The following is a 20,534-nucleotide window of genomic DNA, read 5'->3' on the forward strand; positions in this document are numbered from 1 at the left end:
TATGCATAAAGGTAAACCTACCTGCATTATGTGTTCAATCTGTGTTGTCACTCCCAAGGAAGGGAGATGAATAAGGACGTAACTGATAATTGTCCCACAATGCTAGATATCGTAGAGCAGTTGGTCCTCTACACAACTGCCGAGTGGCTACCAAGGGTCAAATAGAAAAGGTGTCTAGGGACCTAGGAGTGCAATCCTTAAGATAGTGAGCAGTACGATCATCTGCTTTTCCAGACGTCTGCTCTAAGTACTCGAGCTACTGAATGATTCTTGCGAAGGCAATTGTTGCCAGAATACCATGAATATCAAGTGCTTTGAGAGGGAGCACAATAGACGTTTCTCCTAAAGATTTATATGCTCACTTGATTGTCTCGCATAATAAAAACTAGAGAGGCACTCAATAGAGAGCAGACCTCCAGCGCAGCAGTTCATTTTTTTACCTTTTGCTCGACCTTGACCTTGACCTTAACATGTATTAATTGGCGTGGATTTTCCTACACTCAAATATGAACCAAATTTGAATTCTTTGTGACAACGATATGAAAATGTATGGCTGATTACGTGAATTGGACATTTTGCTTGACTGCGACTTTGACCCTTGACCTTTACATTCCAAAATTTAATAATTTCCAGCCGTTTACATATCAGTTACTCCGTGCAAGTTTAACTACTCGACAATTAAAATTGTGGCCAAGATCTATTCACAAACAAAAACACAAACAGGAACGAAAACATAAATTCCTTCCAACTTGTGTTGGGGTAGGTAAAGATTCAGTAATGTGTTTCTGGTAACTGTCTTTTTTATACAACCTGTACTCACGAATAGGTTGGGAGTTACAGGCAGACAGTGACTAGTCAGCTTCAAGTACAGTAGAGGCAAATCGCTCTTTTGGAGTGTGATACAAGATAAGTGAGGCTATTGTATGGGAGGAGTGTTAAGCAGTCGACCCTGAAAAAAATGAGGCTGTGTTTCTTCAATATATTGTAAACCTTATTTCATATCAAACGAACACGTGTGCAGAAATTATCATGTATTGTTCATATAGAGAAAGAAATTATCTTTCAGTCAGGTATACTTATAAAATACACTATGTAATGTGTCGATGTTAATTAAGGAACAATTGATAAAGCATAGAGGGCTGAGTAATAAATACATTTTCTGCTGTCTAATTATTACTGTGGAATATTTCATTTGAAATGTATGTCATCATGTTCCTTATGATTTCTTCTTTTCATTGATATATGTATGTACTGTATACTACATTGTTTGTATATTTATAGATTAAGCATAAGAGATTGAAGAGTACTGAGAAAAACACATTCTCTATTCTCAAAGAGGCATTGGAGACGAAGGTGTTGTTGTAGTACCTAAGCGCTCGCACGAGCCATACATAAGACTGTCAGATACAACCAATATATACACTTTGAATTTTAACCACGTCTACATCGCTCCCCTCCCGGGTCAGGACTTTATAGCGGTGACCCCGAAGCTGACACAACATCTGACAGACATACTCCTTGCCTGATGACATCTGAAGACATATTAACCCTTGGTACCAGGAGCTAACAAGGCCTGTCCTTTACGACCATATCGAAGTGCAGCTACTAGAGATGTATTAAGCAACCCCCTAGAAGAGGGCCAAGTAATTTTTCAAGACTACTTTACACCCACTTGGGGGATACTAAGGCAAACCACGCTTGCTCACCCTTCCACCCATAGCCACCGGAGAAGCAAAAAAGGTCAACATCTTACGGGAAGCAACCATCATCCGATTACCAGAAGCGGTAAGGCCAGCAGCGCACGAAGCATCATATATGCCACTCACAGAATTTCTGAATAAAATTGCGAGCCTCACAACATCCTACAAGAGCAAAACCAGCGTGCAAAAATTCGCCATGCAAACAAGGAAAGAAAGGATGAAAGGAGAGAAAGGAAGACTACAGCAGCAGCAGTAGGGAGGAGCAGGGGACCCCACTCTGTACACGTCGGCCTCCATCATCAGTACCACGTAAGGGGCGTGGCTGTTCGTCAACATCATGGTGCTAAGGTGGCGAGGAGAGAGACGTTTCCTCTCAGGTCCGCAGGGAGAGCCTATGTTTCTACCATAATAAGTTTGGTAATAAGGCCAGATATTGTGAAAAGCCCTGCTACTGGATGTCAAAAAACAGAATGTAGGGCTGCAGCCCCGCACAAAAGTCATGCATCCTACCAACATCCTTCTGCATTAGTAGGAGAGGACCCTGCTAGAGGTCTAAATTGTTGGCACCAGTATCTGCATGGGTCAGTCAATAGTATTAAACCCCCAGTGTACTTTTTCATAAGAAATGACAAGTTGTGGATGAAATTCCTAGTGGAAACTGGTGCCTGTAGATCATTCGTCAAGTAACGCCTCCTGCCGGAGGTACAAAAGACCTACAATCATCACTGCGAATGAAAGAGAACTCAAGATTAGTGGAGTGAGAACAATGGATTTATCCTTCCAAGGTAAAAAATACCGTTGGCTGTGCGTGATAGCCATCGTTGAGCAGCTCTCGCTGGCTGATTTCCTTCAGACTTTCAAACTCGCAGTGGACGTCGCTTCCGCGTGCCTCCTGCAGCCGCAGGGCCTGGGGATGGCTGCGAACACAAGGTATGATACACCACTGGAGTTGAGAGGCTCTTATGGAGGAATTTGAGGGTGTCTTTGAGGAAGACTTAACTGACCATCCCCCCACTCCAGGCCCCCAGCATGGGGTTAAACATCACAGTGTCACATAAGGGCCTCCTGCTTACTCCCACTACAGGAGATTGTCACCAGGGAAATTCAAAGTCGCCAAGGAAAAGTTCTCCAACTTAGAGTGAGCAGGAATCTTCCAAAAGGACTCCTCACCCTTGGACTTCCCCCCTACACATGGTAGCCAAGGCAGACGGTACGTGAAGGCCCTGTGGAGATTATCATTGTCTTAACAATGTCGCAGTGCCAGATGGTTACCCTCTGCCAAACATTAATATTACAAATAATCTCGCAGGGGCATAATATTTCTCTAAATTAGATTTTCTTAAAGGTTATTTTCAAGTGCCCGTCACCACAGAAAACATCCCTAAAATTGCCATAATTACCCCATTTGGCACTTACACCTTCAACTTCACCTGCTTTGGTCTCAGGAATGCAGGTGCCACGTTTCAGTGCTTACTGGATTCCATCATGAGGGACATGCCCTTGTCGTCGTGTATGTCGATGATGATATCTTCTGCCTGTCCTTCAGGAAGCATATTCAGGACGTCCGTAAAGTACAGTACTACAATGCCTTAAGGAAAATGATCTCGTGGTCAGACCTGATAAATGTGAGTGGGCAAGATCTTCAGTGGAATTCCTGGGGCACAGAGTTGACACAGATGGGATTTCTCCATTCCTGCAGAAGGTGGCCGCCATCAAGAGTTTTACCATCACAGAGGACGTCAAAAGTCTTCAAGAATTTGCCGGAATGATAAATTATCACAGATTCTTGCCGCATGTTGCAGAAATCATTGCACCGCTATATGGCACCCTTCAAGGGAAACTACAAAAATTGAACTGGAAGCCACTACTTCCGAAGGCGTTCCATGAAACTAAGAGAGCCCTGGCATCTGCTACAAGGTTGGCATATCCCTCTTGATGGAGATCTAATTTTCACAACGGATGCCAGCAGCGTCGCCATGGGAGGCGTGTCAGAGCAACAGACATCAAGTGGAAAGCAGCCACTCGCCTTCTTCAGTAGGAAATTAGCTGGCCCAGAGAGGAAGGGCGTACGCCAATTCCACCTTCTCCTTGCTGGGAGGCCCTTCACCATCCAAACAGACCATCTGCCTCTCGTCCACGCATTTACTAAAGCCGCAGATGCAAGGTCTCCACGTCGGCAACGTCAGATCTTAGCCATGGCAGAATTTGCCAGCTGAATTACATATACTGTATTAGGGGAAACTCAAATAAAGTAGTGGATGCCCTCTCACACAATGCCATAAGCGCAGTACAAATTGGAATAAATTACAATGATGTCGCGGCATGTCAAGTGAATAATAAAGAATTGGTGCACCTCCTTTGTGAGGATAATAATTTGAAGTGGATTTCTTATAAAGTTGGGGGGCTTTCCCTACAGTGTGAAATAAGTACAGGAAGGGCACGCCCTTACCTGCCATTGCCTTTCAGAAAGGCTGCTTTTGAAAATGTGCATAATCTCTCTCACCCATTAGGTCGTTCAACAATTAAAATAATGACAGAGATATTTATGGAGGCATATGAAAAGTGATATAAAGGTTTGGTGTAGGAAACGTTTCTTGTCAGAAGACGAAAGTAAGTAAGCACATAGAAGCTGGCGTGGGAAAATTTAAGTTATCAGCTAGACGTCTAGCCTACATCCATGTGGATGTAGTGGATCCCCGACTCCATCACAGGGATACCGATATTTATTTACGATAGTTGATAGAAATACAAGGCGGCCAGTGGCGGTCCCCCTCCGTCAGCTGACAGATGAGAGTTGTGCAAAGGCTCTTATTCAGTGGCGGGCTCGACACGGTGTCCCAGAAACCATTGATAGTAATAGAGGAACAAGTTTCACGTCACGCCTCTGGGAGGCATTAGCCGCATCCCTGGGCAAATCCTTACATCACACTACAGCATATAACCCTGAGGCAAATGGCATGGTATAACATTTCCACTACAGGTTAAAGGTACCTCTTATGGCTAGGTGTCAAGGTCAACACTGGCAACGCAACATACCCTGGGTGCTGCTGGGTCTCCGTAGCACATCCCATGCAGCACTTATTTTATCGACAGCTGAAGCATTGTAAGGTCAAGTAATATGAATACCAGCAGGTGTCCTTCCAGGCAGCAATAAGCCGCAAGGTTTGGCGGACGTATGAAATGTCATAGAAAAAATCATGCCTGCAAACCAGTCGTATTCAGATGTCACAAAAAGATATGGGCCACCAAACTTATTCAATGTCCCTCATGTGTTCATTCCAGTTGACCATCACCGCCCACCTCCCTCTCCCCTTAATGAGGGCCCATACAGTGTATTAAAAGGAAGTGAAAAGCGTTCAAAATTCAAATGGAGGGCGGTGCCCCTTAGGTGTCTATTGAACACCTAAAAGTAGCTTATCTACCCGAGTGCGAAAACAGCTCCACTGATTAGGAGGGGAGTAATATACGGGATGAGTGTTAAGCGCTCGGCATTCCAAAAACTGAGGCCGTGTTTCTTCAATATATTGTAATCATTATTTCATATCAAACGAACACTTGTGCAGATATTATTATGTATTGCTCATGTAGAGAAAGAAATTATCTTTCAGTCAGGTATACTCATAAAGTACACTATGTATTGTGTCATAGTTAATTAAGCTATAATTAATAAAGTAAAGAGGGCTGAGTAACAAATACATTTTCTGCTGTAATTATTATTACTGTGCAATATTTCATTTGAAATGTATGTCATCAGGTTTCATATGTTTTCTTCTTTTCATTGATATATGCATGTATATTGTTTGTACATTTATAGATTAAGCATAAGTGATTGAAGAGTAGTAAGAAAACACATTCTCTTTTCTCAAATAGGCATTGGAGATGGAGGTGTTGTTGTAGTACCTAACCGTTCGCACGAACCATACATAAGCCTGTCAGAGAGAACCAATAAATACACTTTGAATTTTACCCGCGTCTACATCACTCCCCTCCTGGGTCAGGTCTTTACACTATGAATCTCACTCTCTTGGATGACACTAAGGTGAGGAGGAACACCATCTCAAGAGTGAGGTCTCGGTCTGAGGCCTTACAGGCTCCCATGGTGCCGTTTTTAGGAACCGTAAAACCTTAACCACACTCCAAGTTGAGGGTTTGATTTCCTGTGGCTGACAGGGCTTCGTCACGGACGAGATTTCTCATGAAGAGGAGAGGTTAATTCCCTTCAGTTTACAGACCTGGCTCAAGGCTAAGCTATAGCCTTTTGCTGCTGTCACAGTTTTCCTCCCCCTGGTAAAGTAAAAAATCTATCAGTAGAATAGTGGCCTTGGGTAGAGTAGTGTTCTATCTATGACACTAAACACAGAAGCGGGAGCATTTTACCTAGTAGATGGTTGCAGAGAACTTGAGGAAATATCCTGATAGTTGCTTCGCAGTCTGTCTTGTAAACCAATTCTTTCTGAGGGGCTGGATAACCTCCAGCCATGGAGAGAGAGGCACTCCACTGCTGTCTGGAATCTTATCATATGAGGTTGTCTAAGAAGGATTGGACAATTTGGAAATTCTCTTGGAACCTTTATGAGCAGATCACAAAAGGTTCAGGTATTACTCCACATGAGGCTACCTTCGCAACAATAGCATTATTCTAGGTCTTGTGACATTCTGATTTTGTTCAAGACTTGGCAGATCAGGCATAATGGGGAAAGGCAAAAACATCCATCCCTTCCTAGTTGTGTTGGAAAGCATCTATCCATGCTGCCAAGCCTGGAACTGGGGAACAATACACCATTAGTTTGTGGTTGAGATAAGTGGCAAACACATCAACAGTCTGGGAACCCCACAAAGTCAAGAGTTCCCTCACCACTAGATGATTCAAAGACCACTCTGAACCAACCATTGCCCTTAGTTGGCTCAGATTGTCTACTATCCTGTTTTTCATCCCCAGGTTGAAAAAGGCCATAAAGCAAATAGCATTCACTAATGCCCAATGATACATCCCTAAAGAAAATTGACAAAGGCGGGGAAGATGGAGCCACCTTGCTTGTTCACATACATTACTACAGTCGTGTTGATGCTCATCAACACTACTGAGTGACCCTTGATGGTATTGTGAAGTGGAATAACGCTAGATAAACCACTTTCATTACCAGTAGTTGATGTGGAAGGACTTGTCTACCTGTGTCCAAAGGCCTAAGATCTGTTCCATTCAAAGATGAGCTCCCCAACCCTGGTGAGATCCATCCGGGTACACAAAGTCTGGAGGGTGAACCTGTTGGTGGAGACTAGAGTGATAGGTTCTTTTCCTGGATTCACTATGCAAGATCTGATTTCGAAGAACTCTCAGCAAAGCAGACAGAGGGTCATATGTTTGGGACCACTGAGACTTCAGAGACCACCTTTCAAAGCAGAAGCTGTCTCTTCCTTCCAAAAAGGTAAGAGAAATAGCTTCCAAGATCAAGAATTTTCTCAAACACAAACAGGTGTCCAGAAGAGCCTTAGAAAGAATCCTCGGCCTTCTCCAATTCGCTTCAGTATCAGATCCCCTATTAAAAGCCAAACTCAAAGACATCAATCGAGTTTGGAGAAAGAGAGCTACAGTACCTTTAAGAGACAAGGTCTCGAAGATCCCCTCTGTCTTGAAAATGAGACTACACCCATGGTCCGAACCGAAGAACCTCTCCAAATCGGTTCCTCTACAATTCCCACCTCCACAAGTGACAATTCATACAGACGCGTCTCTGAGTGGATGGGGGGGTTACTCCGAACATCAGATGTTTCAGGGCTCTTGGTCACCCGCCATGAAACAGTTCCATATCAATGTTCTCGAAGCCATGGCAGTGTTCTTGACCCTGAAGAGACTCTCTCCTCCGAGGTCGACCCACATCAGAGTAGTGTCAGACAGCACAGCCGTAGTACACTGCGTCAACAGAGGAGGATCCAAGTCACCCAACCTGAATCAGATCCTGGTCCCTATCTTCGCCTTGGCAACAGAAAAGAACTGGTTCCTGTCAGCAACTCACCTAGCGGGAGTCCAGAATGTGATAGCGGACTCACTATCCAGGACGAAACCACTGGAATCAGAATGGTCTCTAGACATAATTTCATTCCGGTGGATACTCAGGCTGGTTCCGGGCCTCCAGGTAGATCTATTCGCAACTCAGAGGAATCACAAACTTCCTTGTTATGTGACCCCAAACCTGGACCCTCAAGCTTATGCCATGGATGCATAAACCCTGGATTGGAACCATTGGAAGAAGATTTACCTATTTCCCCCAGTGAATCTTCTAATGAAAGTTTTACACAAACTACACTCCTTCCGGGGGGCAGTGGCCTTAGTAGCACCTCACTGGCCAAAGAGCAGTTGGTTTCCTCTCCTCCTTGAGTTGAAACTCCGTCCCTTCCGGATCCGATTCCCCAAACTGACTCAAGTAATCCAAACTCAGACTGTGTCAGATTCCTCAAGGATAGCCAAAACCCTAACTTTGTGGACTTCATGAAGTTTGCAGCTCGTAGAGACGCAAACATTGACCCGGAAAACGTTCTCTTCATCGAATCAGACAAAAGGGACTCGACAATTCGTCAATATGATTCGGCCGTTAAGAAACTAGCAGATTTCCTAAAGAATTCAGACCATACCTGTATGTCTCCGAATTTAGCCATCTCTTTCTTTAGGTTCCTATTTGACAAAGGCCTAGCAGCTAGCACTATAACCACCATCAAGTCAGCTTTGAAGAAGATCTTCCTTGTTGGGTTTAACATTAACCTGGCTGATTCCTATTTCTCATCTATTCCAAAAGCGTGTGCTAGGCTTCGACCTTCGGTTCAGCCACAAAAGGTCTCTTGGTCTCTGAACGATGTCCTCAAACTTGCGTCGGACACGGACAATGAATCCTGCTCTTATATCACTCTTCTTAGGAAGACTTTATTTCTAACGGCTTTGGCCTCAGGTGCTAGAATCTCAGAACTAGCAGCTCTCTCACGAAACCCGGAAAACATAGATTTCCTCCCTTCAGGCGAAGTACTCCTTTCTCCAGACAGAGCTTTCCTAGCTAAAAATGAGGATCTGCAAAATAGGTGGTCCCCTTGGAAGATTATCCCTCTTCCACAGGATTCTTCTCTGTGTCCAGTCACTACTCTCAGGGCCTTTTTAGCTAGAACTGCCACCCGCTCGTCTGGCCCCTTGTTTATCAGGGAACAAGGAGGTACTATTTCCATTCAGGGTATCAGACAACAAATCCTCTACTTCATTAAACATGCTAATCCGGAATCATTTCCCCATGCTCATGATATACGGTCAGTAGCTACCTCCATCAATTACTTCCAGAACATGGACTTTGATGACCTTAAAAAATATACAGGTTGGAAATCTCCTATGGTTTTCAAACGCCACTATCTAAAGAACTTACAGGCCCTTAAATACCCAACGGTTGCAGGGGGGAGTCTTATCTCTCCCCATTAATCTCCTCTTCTTCCTTTCTTCCATCTCTTCTCTTCTCCCTCCTACCCGCCACTCACACCACGTCGCCACTCTCCTGTGTGGTTCGTTAGCCCTAAGATATTTACCATGTTTAATTCCTATGGTTTAACTGTTATTGTATTTACCGTTCCTTTAATGTTTAGATATGCTTAGACATGTAAGATTTGATGCCTTTTGCGTTTGGACACTCAGATGTTTCCTTGTCTTCATATTTATTTAGCCTTACGTTCCCTATGTCCTTTGGCTAGTTTGTAATTTTATGTTTACTTACAGTATTATATTATATTATTGTCTTACATGGTGTTTGTATTCTCCTCATTATGTTATTACTTTTTGGGCTTGGAAGGCATTCTCTGGTACATTTTCACCGGCCGTTACAGGTCGGCCCAGAAAAGGGATTTTGACGAAGGAAAAATCTATTTCTGGGAAGAGACCTGTGACGCCCGGTGAAACCCTTCCCAGTTATTTTGTACGGACCCACCCTTTCCATACCAAGTCATATGTTCTTGCAGAAGGATGTCCTAGAGGGCGCTCGTGTTAGGTGACGGTGGCGTGGTCCAAGTGTGGTTGCTAGGGCCTCTGTTACGGCCCTTCCCTTTGATGAAGGAATTATCTAAATGGAAGACAGCCTGTGAATAGTGGTTTTCACACGCCCCTGCTATATACACGACACCCACAAGGTGCTCGCACGAGGGTAGTAACCTCTGCATTCCATGCTTTTATCTTTCTCTGGTATATTTGGAAGATTTATATCAGAAAAGTGTAAAGAAGACCCTTTTCACCGGCCATCACAGGTCTCTTCCCAGAAATAGATTTTTCCTTCGTCAAAATCCCTTTAGTCCGAGGTCATTTAGGTGAAGGTCGGGTTGAAGGGCTACGCACTGATGGACTGCACGAACGCCTACCTCTACCTCTAGATGAGGAACGTCCAGACCTTGATCGTGACGCCCGGTTCGTGATCATGAACGGGAGCGTCTAGCTCTCTATCAAGAACGGCGTGAACGTCGTGACTGCCTGGTTCAAGAACGTGAGCGTCGGCCTCGCGAACATGAACGTCGTTCTCATAAATGGTGCCCTAGCGAGCGTGAACGCCGCCCTCGTGAACGGGAGCGTCATCCTCGCGAGCGAGAGCACAGTCCCCGTGATCTAGATCGTAGAGATCTAGTACGCGAGCGTCTGGACCTAGGTCTAGACTGTGCTCGTAATCATGCAGAGCGCGATCACGTGACTTCTCTTGGTGAAGTGGAACGCCTCCGAGGAGAGCGTTGAGAATGGAAGTCTCATGAGCATGAACCTCTAGAGCATGAACGCCTTTCAGATGAACAGCGTTCGGATCGTGATGAATTGAATTGAATATAGGATTTAGGCATTAAGCCAAGCACTGGGTCGGATCGTGATGACTTACGATCCATCTGATCTTCCGACCTTTGTGAAAGGTGATCAGGGGAAGAGTGTCCAGAAGGGAGAGGCGATGGCGATGCTCATCTTTTTGTGCTGGTGGTGGTAAGAGTGCTGGTCCCCAGAAGATCAACAACTGCAACCGACGGGATCCTGTAGGAAGAAACAAAGGGTTGGAGGTTACAGGACGAAGAGGTCCCAGGATGGCGGGTGGGGTTTGTCGGCCGGAAGTCGTTGGAGAGGTTAAAGCGAGCGATCACCTTGTCCGCGCGTAGAAAGTCCAGGAGAAGGCGACAGATGTAGTTCCCACAGTTCCAGAGTGTGAGATGTTGACGGTTCTGGAGAAGGGTCCTTCCTAGTACCGGCACTGAAGGAGACGCAGAAGTTCTTCCTTCGAAGGGGGTCCCGAAATCCCTAAGGTTGGCCACACCTGCAGCACATCTGAAAGGGAGAATGGGTTCCTGGCAGCTGGAGGTGAAGTTGCTCCTCTAGAGAAGCAAAAACCCCAACCCCAGTACCTTGGGGTTGCCAAGGAGTTAGTCGGTCTGCAATCCTACTAGATCATCCCTGGGAAGAGCGCGAGCGAGAAGGAGCTTTTGAAAGAGATTTGGGGGTGCAAGATGAAGAAGAACGCACTTTCCTCGCCCCTGAGGGAGAAAGATCACGCTTGGCCTTCTTCCTATGCCGTCCAAATTTCTCCCATTGGGAGCCCGGCCACTCCCTACACTTTGCACAGGGAGAAATCTGCTCGCAGCGATGCCCTCTGCATGAAGGATAAGAGAGTTTTGGTCGGTCTCCAAGGATGACATGAAGGTACCTCACACGGCACCCTCACGCCCTGGACAGGGTCGTATGAAGGCGATCGAAGAGAAAACACACACACTTGAAAACAAAGACAGGGGACACGTCAGATTTCTACCGTTCCAAAAGAAAAAATGACGTACCTCACAGCTGTGAGAGTACATAATAAGGTGGCTGAGTAACCCCCAGCCTACCCACTCAAGTGGTTAGGCAGGGTTGCAACATCGCACTTTAAGACTAATGGCTACCTTCCAGCTTCGCCGAAAGATAATCCAAATAAATAAAGGAACAATTGAATATAAAATTAGACTGGTACACAGTATATTTCAAGGGGTTTCAAACGTAATCGATGACGATATCTAGCACAAAAACATAGGATATGGTAGTCAACTAAAACATAACTCAAAACTGAATTTCAGCCAGAAATCATTATCAAAAAATTTCAAAACACCTATAATTACACCATAATCTCATTTTTATAAGGCCACAAAAGATAGCTTTAATATGATATTTTCATAATAAAATAAATTTTTGAACATACTGTACTTACCCGCTGGTTATGTAACAATAGCTTTAGTCCCTGACGTCTGGCAGACATTCAAAAAACTCGCGGCAATCGCAGATAGAGTTGCCAGGTGTACACTAGCGCCACCATGGGAGATAGGCCGAACCATTCCATACATCACCAGATTTTCCAAGCCCCTAGGTCTCTAGAGGGGAGGAGGGTGGGATTTTAAGTTATATAACCAGCGGGTAAGTACTGTATGTTAAAAAATTTATTTTATTATGAAAATATAATTTTTAGATATAAACTTACCCGCTGGTTATATAACAATAGCTGATTGACACCCTTGGTGGAGGGTTAGAGACAGCAACATTATTGGAATATTACTTAAGACTTAATCAAAACATGCTTAAGGGTTCGTACCTGTTAAGGAAGCTAACTTCAATGATTCTCTGCCTCATTATGTCTGCTATCCTTATGAGATCCAGCGGTCCACTCAGGGGGCTGAAGATCTCAAGGAGCTGTCAAATGGGTAATAACCTCTATGTTGACAGGACCTCAACTAATAACCTTGTTCCGGGCACTCTCAAGGAACAAAATGACCACCTCACTAAATCAACGATTGTGGAAGATTGTCGACCAATCTTCACATACAACCATAAAAATAATTAAAGTTCCAAGAGAAGAACAAGGGTACTAGGGATTAGGGGAAACGTAGTGGTAGATCCTTCACCTACTACTGCACTCGTTGCTACGAATGGTCCCAAAGTGTAGCAGTCCTCATAAAGAGTCTGGACACGTTATAAGCAATGCGAGGCGAATACAGGTTTACTCCTCCAAAAGATTGTATCCATAATGCTTTGCAGAGAACGGTTTTGTTTAAAAGCTACAGAAGTTGCCACAGCTCTAACTTCATGAGTATGACAAATTCGAAGATAATTTGTATTTTTCCTAACCATACAAACCTTAGCTATTTACAGAGGGTTTACCTTTTAGCGCAGCTGAAATGACGAGCCAATAGTTTTAACGAGGGTTAATTACCCCCGCGCTAGTTAGCGGGGGGTGGGGAAGGGTAGCTTGCTACCCCTCCCCCCTCCACACACCGGTGACTTGCTTCACTTCACTTAGAGGTAGGACTTGACTTGGGGGTCAGGGATGGCGGGCACATATGTGTAAATAGCTAAGGTTTGTATGGTTAGGAAAAATACAAATTATCTTCGAATTTGTCATTTGTTCCGTAACCGAAATACAAACCACGCTATTTACAGAGGGTGACTTACCCCTTAGCAAGGGTGGGAAGTCCCCAGCCTTACTGACTTCGGCATGCCCGGGGGCTCGATCCCTCAGTGAGCAGCACTAGAGAGAGGGAGCCCCTGTACCTCACAAGTTCCTAGCGATGGAACGAGTGGCCTACATAAGCAGTGTGAGGAGGAGAGTGTGACTCGTCTTATGAAGTTGACCTTGAGACCTTCAGATAGGAATTCTAGGATAGGACGTTCCCCATACCACCTCGTCAGGGTATGGGAGACGCAACAGTATTAAGCTTAATACTAGGAGCACAAAGAAGCATGGGTTACCTGCAGAGGTCGAGGTCAGCTATGCGAGGACCAGGATGCTGCTTCCCCAAGAGAGGGGAGAATGAAGAAAGAAGTAAGGGTCAGACATACTCTTTCATTCACGCAGACTAAGACCGGGTAACAACGCCCTCAACCTACTGCTACTTGTCCAAAAAGGAGCCTAAGGTTAGACCAGCTGTTGTGCAGCCACCACAGGGCCGATTGAAAACCGATCGAGGCTCCAGTGGGTCACGTCTTGCAGGTAGTAGGCTGTGAAGGTCGTTTGACGCTTCCAGACCCCAGCTTGAAGTACCTGCGTCACAGAGAAGTTTCTCTTGAAGGCCAAGGATGTAGCAATACCCCTGACATCGTGGGCCCGAGGGCGATGTGACGGAGGAGGGTCAGGATTCAGGGCATGGTGAATAACCCTTCGAATCCAAGCTGAGATGGTGTTCCTGGTGACCCTCCTCTTAGTCCTGCCTGTGCTCACAAACAAAGCTCGCACATGAGGACGGACTGCAGCCGTTCTCTTCAAGTAGTGCCTCAGACACCTCACTGGACATAGTAGCCGCTGGTCTGGTTCGCTTGTTACAGAACGGAGACTCGCGATCCTGAAAGAGTCGAACCGAGGATCCGGCACTCCAGGATTCTGAGTCTTGGCAACAAACTCAGGGACAAACCTGAACGTTACCTCCCCCCATCCCCTTGAATGGGCGATGTCGTACGAGAGACCATGAAGTTCACTAACTCGCTTGGCCGAAGCCAAGGCGAGTAGGAAGGCCGTCTTCCAAGACAGGTGGTGATCGGAGGCCTGGCGTAACGGCTCGAAGGAAGGTCTCTTAAGAGACCTGAGGACTCGAACCACGTTCCAAGGAGGGGGTCTCACTTCCGACTGGGGGCTTTTAAGCTCATAGCTACATATGAGTAAAGAGAGTTCTAGCAATGAAGAAATATCTACGCCCTTCAATCTGAATGCCAAGCTCAAGGCTGAGCGATAGCCTTTCACTGCCGAGACAGAAAGGCGCATTTCTTCTCGCAGATACACGAGGAAGTCCGCTATTGCTGGAATAGTGGCGAGATACCCCTTCCACGACACCAACCACAAAAGACTCTCCACTTTGCTTGGTAGACTCCCTCAGAGGACCTTCGCAGGTGCCGAGACATTCTCTCCGCAACCTGTTGCGAAAAGCCTCTCTCCGCGAGGAGACGCTGGATAGTCTCCAGGCGTGAAGCCGAAGCGAGGCTATGGCCCTGTGAGGGACGCCGGAGTGGGGTTGTCTGAGAAGCTCGTGTCGTGGAGGATGCTCCCTTGGGAGCTCCGTCAGGAGTTGCAGAAGGTCCGGAAACCATTCCGCGTGATGCCATAGCGGAGCTACCAGAGTCATCGAACAGTTGACCAATAGTCTGGTCCTGTTGAGCACCCTTCTCATCAGACAGAACGGTGGGAAGGCGTACACGTCGATGTTGTCCCACCGTTGCTGGAAAGCATCTTGCCAGAGTGCCTTGGGGTCCGGGACTGGGGAGCAGTACAGGGGCAGCTTGAAGTTCAAGGCTGTCGCGAACAAGTCCACAGTCGGGGAACCCCACAAAGTCAAGACTTTGTTGGCTATCTGAGGATCCAAAGACCACTCGGTACTCACTATCTGCGAAGCCCTGCTCAGACTGCCGGCGAGCACATTTCTCTTGCCAGGAATGAAGCGAGCTGATAGTGTTATCGAGTGGGTTTCGGTCCACCTCAGAGTCTCTACTGCAAGATGGGATAGCTGTTGCGAAAAAGTGCCTCCCTGCTTGTTGATATAAGCCACTACCGTGGTGTTGTCGCTCATCACCACCACGTAGTGACCCGCCAGGGACCGTTGGAACTGCTGAAGAGCCAGAAAAACGGCCTTCAATTCTAGCAGGTTGATGTGTAGGCGCTTTTCTGATTCTGACCAAAGGCCTGAGGCCCTCTGGTTCAGAACGTGCGCCCCCCACCCTTCTTTTGACGCGTCCGAAAACAGAGTCAATTCCGGGGGGAGGACGAGAAGACTCACTCCCTTCCGCAGGTTCTCGTCGGCCAGCCACCACCGCAAGTCCATCTGTTCCAGAGATCCCATTGGGATCAGAATGTCCGGGGAATCGGATCCTTGATTCCACCGGGACTTGAGCCGCCATTGAAGGGATCTCATCCTGAGGCGGCTGTTTGGAACCAGACGGGCCAGGGAGGATAGGTGGCCTAAGAGACGCAACCACGATTGGGCGGGGAGTTCTTTTCGCCTGAGGAAGGGTTTCGCCACCCTCCTCAGTCTTGCTATCCGGTCGTCTGATGGAAAGGCTTTGTGGAGATTGGTGTCTATTAGCATGCCTAGATAAACCATTCGTTGGGACAGCTGCAGAGAGGACTTCTCGAGGTTTACCACGATCCCTAGATCCTCGCAAAGATCCAGAAGCCTGTCTTGGTGCCAAAGAAGGGTCGACTCCGAGTCTGCTAGGATCAGCCAATCGTCCAGGTAACGAAGGAGACGAATGCCGTTCCTGTGCGCCCAAGATGAAATCAGGGTGAACACTCTGGTGAACACCTGAGTAGCTGTGGAGAGACCGAAACACAGCACCTTGAACTGGTAGATCTTGTTGTCTAGGCAAAATCTCAGGTACTTCCTGGAAGACGGATGGATTGGGATCTGGAAGTACGCGTCCTTTAGATCCAGTGTGCACATGAAGTCTTGTGGTCTCACCGTGTCTGCTGTCTCCATGCTGAACCGGGTTTGTTTGACAAACCTGTTCAGAGCTGAGAGATCGATGACGGGTCTCCAGCCTCCAGTAGCCTTCTCTACAAGAAAGAGTCGACTGAAGAAGCCTGGGGAGCCGTCCACGACCTCCTGGAGAGCACCCTTCTCGAGCATGGTCTCGACTTCGGCCTGAAGGGCTAGCCCCTTTGCCGATCCCGTGGCATAGGAGCTCAACGACACTGGATTCGCTGTCAGGTGAGGTTGAGATGTTGTGAACGGGACGCGATAGCCTTGGCCGATCACTGAGACCGTCCAAGCATCGGCCCCGTGTTGCTGCCACCTGCGGACGCAACGCTGAAGGCATCCCCCCACAGGTGGACATGCAGGGGGACTGCCACCCCTAGGGCTTGCGGCCGCGGCCGCCACCCCTAGGAGTCTTGCCTCCCCTGGAGGACTTACCGCCCCTCTTGACCTTGGCTGGAAAGGGCTGGGGCTTAGACACCACCTTCTTAGCTGCTGGTGCCTGTTTGGAAGCCTTACGAGGCTGTTGCTGCTGTTGTGGCGGGGCTGGAGGTTTATAGGGCCGAGTTGTAAGGGCCCTATGGAGGAGGGAGTCCGTGCTGGATTTCCTCCACCTCTCAGCCGTTCGCTCCATGTCTTGAGGCTCAAACAGGTTCTCCCCCAGAAGGGAAGCATGTCGGAGCCTACACACATCCACGGCGGGGACCTTCGGATGGAATCTCTCGGACACAGCATCGCGACACTTCAACAACGAGTTGGCCCACAGGGTGGTAACCTGGTGCGCCATAAACTCGATGGAGCGGGTGCCCGAGAGCAAGAAGGTCTCTAGGGCCTTCCTATTGGTCTCCTTGGACAAGTCCTCCGATCGCAATAGGATGCCCAGAGATCCTAGCCAAAAGTCCAGCCACGAAGTGGCCTGCATGGCACACTTAGCGACCTTCTCGTGGCTAAGGATCTCTGCCACCGAGAACGACACCTGCCGGGCAGAGAGTTTCTCAAGGGGAACTCCCTTTGCCAGCTCCTCCACAGAGTGATGGAGAGGAAGAGCAAGGTTGTGCTCACCCAGGATCTCGAAATCCCTCCTCTGCTGAAGACGAGGAGGAGGGATGAGCTTGTTCCCGGCAGTGGAACGACTGGAGGAGGCAAGAAGTGCGAGCTGAGCGTTGGCCCTAGCCCTGGCACTCTTCAGCCCCCGAGACCAGGGCAGAGCCGCACTGGTCTTACGGGCCTTCCGAACGTCAAACACTTCATCCAAAATCGTGTCTTTGCCTTCACGGGGGGCGATGACTGGATCCATAAGCCCGTTAAGTTGCCTTATCAGGCTTAGGACCTGCCAGAAGGCATGTTCGGACTCTTGCTGTTCTCCTCCCTGCGGGCTGGCAGCTAAGTCTCCTGCCCCAGGATCTCTTCCTGGGGTGACACGTGGACATTCCCCTGGGTAGTCGTGGGCTCCTGACGAATCCTTGCAGAGGATTTAGGGACGGTCTTGGAGTCCTTGGATTCCCTCCTGGGAGGGATACAGGATCCCAACAACGAGGTTCGAGGGGCCCCTTCCTCACGAGACGATTATCCTGCATGAAGCGAAGTCTCCCCCCCTGGTGCCAAGGGGAAGACTACCGCCCCACTGGACTCACCTGAGGACGGAAAGGCCTCGTCCACGGGAGAAGGAGAGAGCACTCGTGCAGGAGAAGGGACCTTCGCGACCGACCTCTTGGGAACCAACTTCGTCCTGGGGGAAGTCACCACGAAGTCCACTCCTCTCTTTCTCTTCAGCGTAGGAGAGACAGCCGTTGGTTTGTTACCCTGGCCGGCGAGTGCTGGTTTCATAACCCTCACTAACGCCCGTGCCAGAGGACCAAACCAAGTCTGTTGCTCCAAGGACACAAAGTCCGAAATCCTCGCTAAAGGGAAAGGGATCGGGCGATCCTTTGGAGTGGACACCACGGTACCTGCCTGAAAAGAAGGTGGGGAAGAATGATGTACTAACCTCTCCTCGTCCTGCACTACCAACCTGTGTTTGAGTGGAGGTGATCCCGAGTGCCGTCTAGGAGCACACGTTCCTGCTACTATCACCGGCTGCGAAATTCGCCGCGAACGATGGTCGCGCGAGGGCGAATGGTCGCGCGGGAGCGCGGGCGAGCGATCGCGCGGGCGCGCAGGCGAGCGGTCGCGCGGGCGCGCAGGCGAATGATCGTGCGGACGCGCAGGCGAGCGGTCGCGCGGGCGCGCAGGCGAGTGAGCGCGAGGGTGGGCAGTTAAATGAACGCGTGTCCGAGGCGACGAACGCAAGCGTTGGCGCGATGGCAAGGAAACGCGCTGCCGCGAGGGTGAGGAAGACCGCTGGCGATGTAGATCCACAGGCGATCGATGAAGAGCTGGTGAGTGCGGTCGCTCAGGTTGGCGATGGCGCGATGTGGCATGTTGACGCGTTGGCGAGCGATGGTGAGCAGCATGCGCAGGTGAATGACCGCGCAATGGCAAGCGATGGCAAGCCGCATGCGCAGGTGAATGACAGCGTGATGGGGAGCGATGGTGATCAGCATGCGCAGGAGGGCGATCGTGCAATGGCGAGCGATGGCGAGCAGCATGCGCAGGAGGGCGATCGCGTGATGGCGAGCGATGGCGAGCAGCATGCGCAGGTGGGCGATCACGAGATGGGGTGCGATGGTGATCAGCATGCGCAGGAGGGCGATCGTGCAATGGCGAGCGATGGCGAGCAGCATGCGCAGGAGGGCGATCGCGTGATGGCGAGCTAGAAGCTGGCGAACCATGTTCCTTCAGGAGCGTTGGAGAACGTTGGCGCGCCGGCTGTCGCTGTTGAATAGGCGATACTAAGATCGCCTGTGCTCGCTGGCAAGCAGGTGAACGCTGGCGAGGAGGTAATCGCTGGCGTGTAGGTGATCGCTGGCGAGCCGGAGATCGCTGGCGAGCAGAAGGTCGACGCGTGTCATGTGAAAGGACAGGTGGCGCGGCAGGTGGTGCGGTGCGTTCACGAGCAGGAACTGGAAGATCGCTGGCGCGTTGGCGAACATGTGTTTTTGACACACGCGCAGCACGATGTTGCGTAGCCACAGGACCAGGCAGATGGTGAGCAGGGAGCTCAGCAGGAACTAAAGGGTGGTCAGAGACCACAGGGCGATGGTCCTCAAATGAGCGCTGACGCTCAGAAGAGAGCTGACGAGCAGGAGAGCGAACATCAGGAGAGAGCCGACGAGCAGGTGAGCGTTGGCGAGCAGGAGATCGCCGACGAGCAGGAGAGCGCTGAAGATCAGGAGAGCGCTGGCGAGCAGGAGAGCGCCTGTGCGCTAGCACTGCTCGAGGAAGGGAAGGATCCCTTAGTCCCGAAGGGACCGTTGCCCGTCGGGTGACGAGTTCTCCAGAAGGCGAAGATCTGGCAGGAGATGGTGAACGGTCTGCAGAGAGGTTCAAGGAAGGCGGAGCTGTAGGTTGAGGCTGACGAGGAGAGTCCCCCCCCGGAGGATGAAGACCCAAAAAGGCGCCTCTTAGTCCCTCTGTAAGGGGAAGGGAGGCCCTTGTGGCGTAGCGGACGGTGAGCCTTACGGCGGAGGCGGCCTCGGGGAAGATCGTCGGGACCATCGGTCCTCCGAAGGGGAGTCTCCGTCAAGGCACTTCCCTCAGAAGGAAGCTGAGCAGCAGCAGAGACCGAAGGACTCACTTCCCCCTTCGAAGGATGTACGGAAGGGGGAGGAGAGCCTATAGCACCATCATCCGCAACAGCACCTGCGGCGGATTGCCCAGCCACGTCAGAGGCCTCTGTCACCACGACGTCGACAATAGACAGAGGGTCTACCTCTGCTACCGCCGGCGACTGCTTAACAGCGGCCCCCAACGAGACAAGGTCAATTAAGGCGACCCTGGAGGGCAAGCCCTTAAGCCCCAGGGACGACCAAATCTGTAAAAGATCATCATTGGTTAAGGCATTATCAATAACCTCCCCCGGAGGAGGAGGGGGAATCGCCTCGCTATGGGAGGCGACGCCCTCTCCCCCCACCGAAGGTCGGGAAATAGAACAAGGGCCTGCGCTCCCACTCGGCCGACTCTCCTTAGGAGGCGGACGAGGGGGAGCTTCGGAGGAGGTTTGGGCGGCGGAAGAAGAGTCCCGAGAACCTTCCTCCTTCAAGGCTAACCCCGGAGGAGAACGGTCTCTCTTGGACTTCTTCTTACGCCGACGGCTGCAGAAGGTCCGGGAACCACTCTGCATGATGCCATAGCGGAGCTATTAGGGTCATCGACAGGTTGACCGATAGTCTGGTCATGTTGAACACCCTTCTCATCAGACAGAACGGTGGGAAGGCGTAGACGTCGATGTTGTCCCACCGTTGTTGGAAGGCATCTTGCCAGAGTGCCTTGGGG

This window comes from Palaemon carinicauda, chromosome 40 (assembly GCF_036898095.1).
Source record: "Palaemon carinicauda isolate YSFRI2023 chromosome 40, ASM3689809v2, whole genome shotgun sequence".
Lineage (NCBI taxonomy): Eukaryota > Metazoa > Arthropoda > Malacostraca > Decapoda > Palaemonidae > Palaemon > Palaemon carinicauda.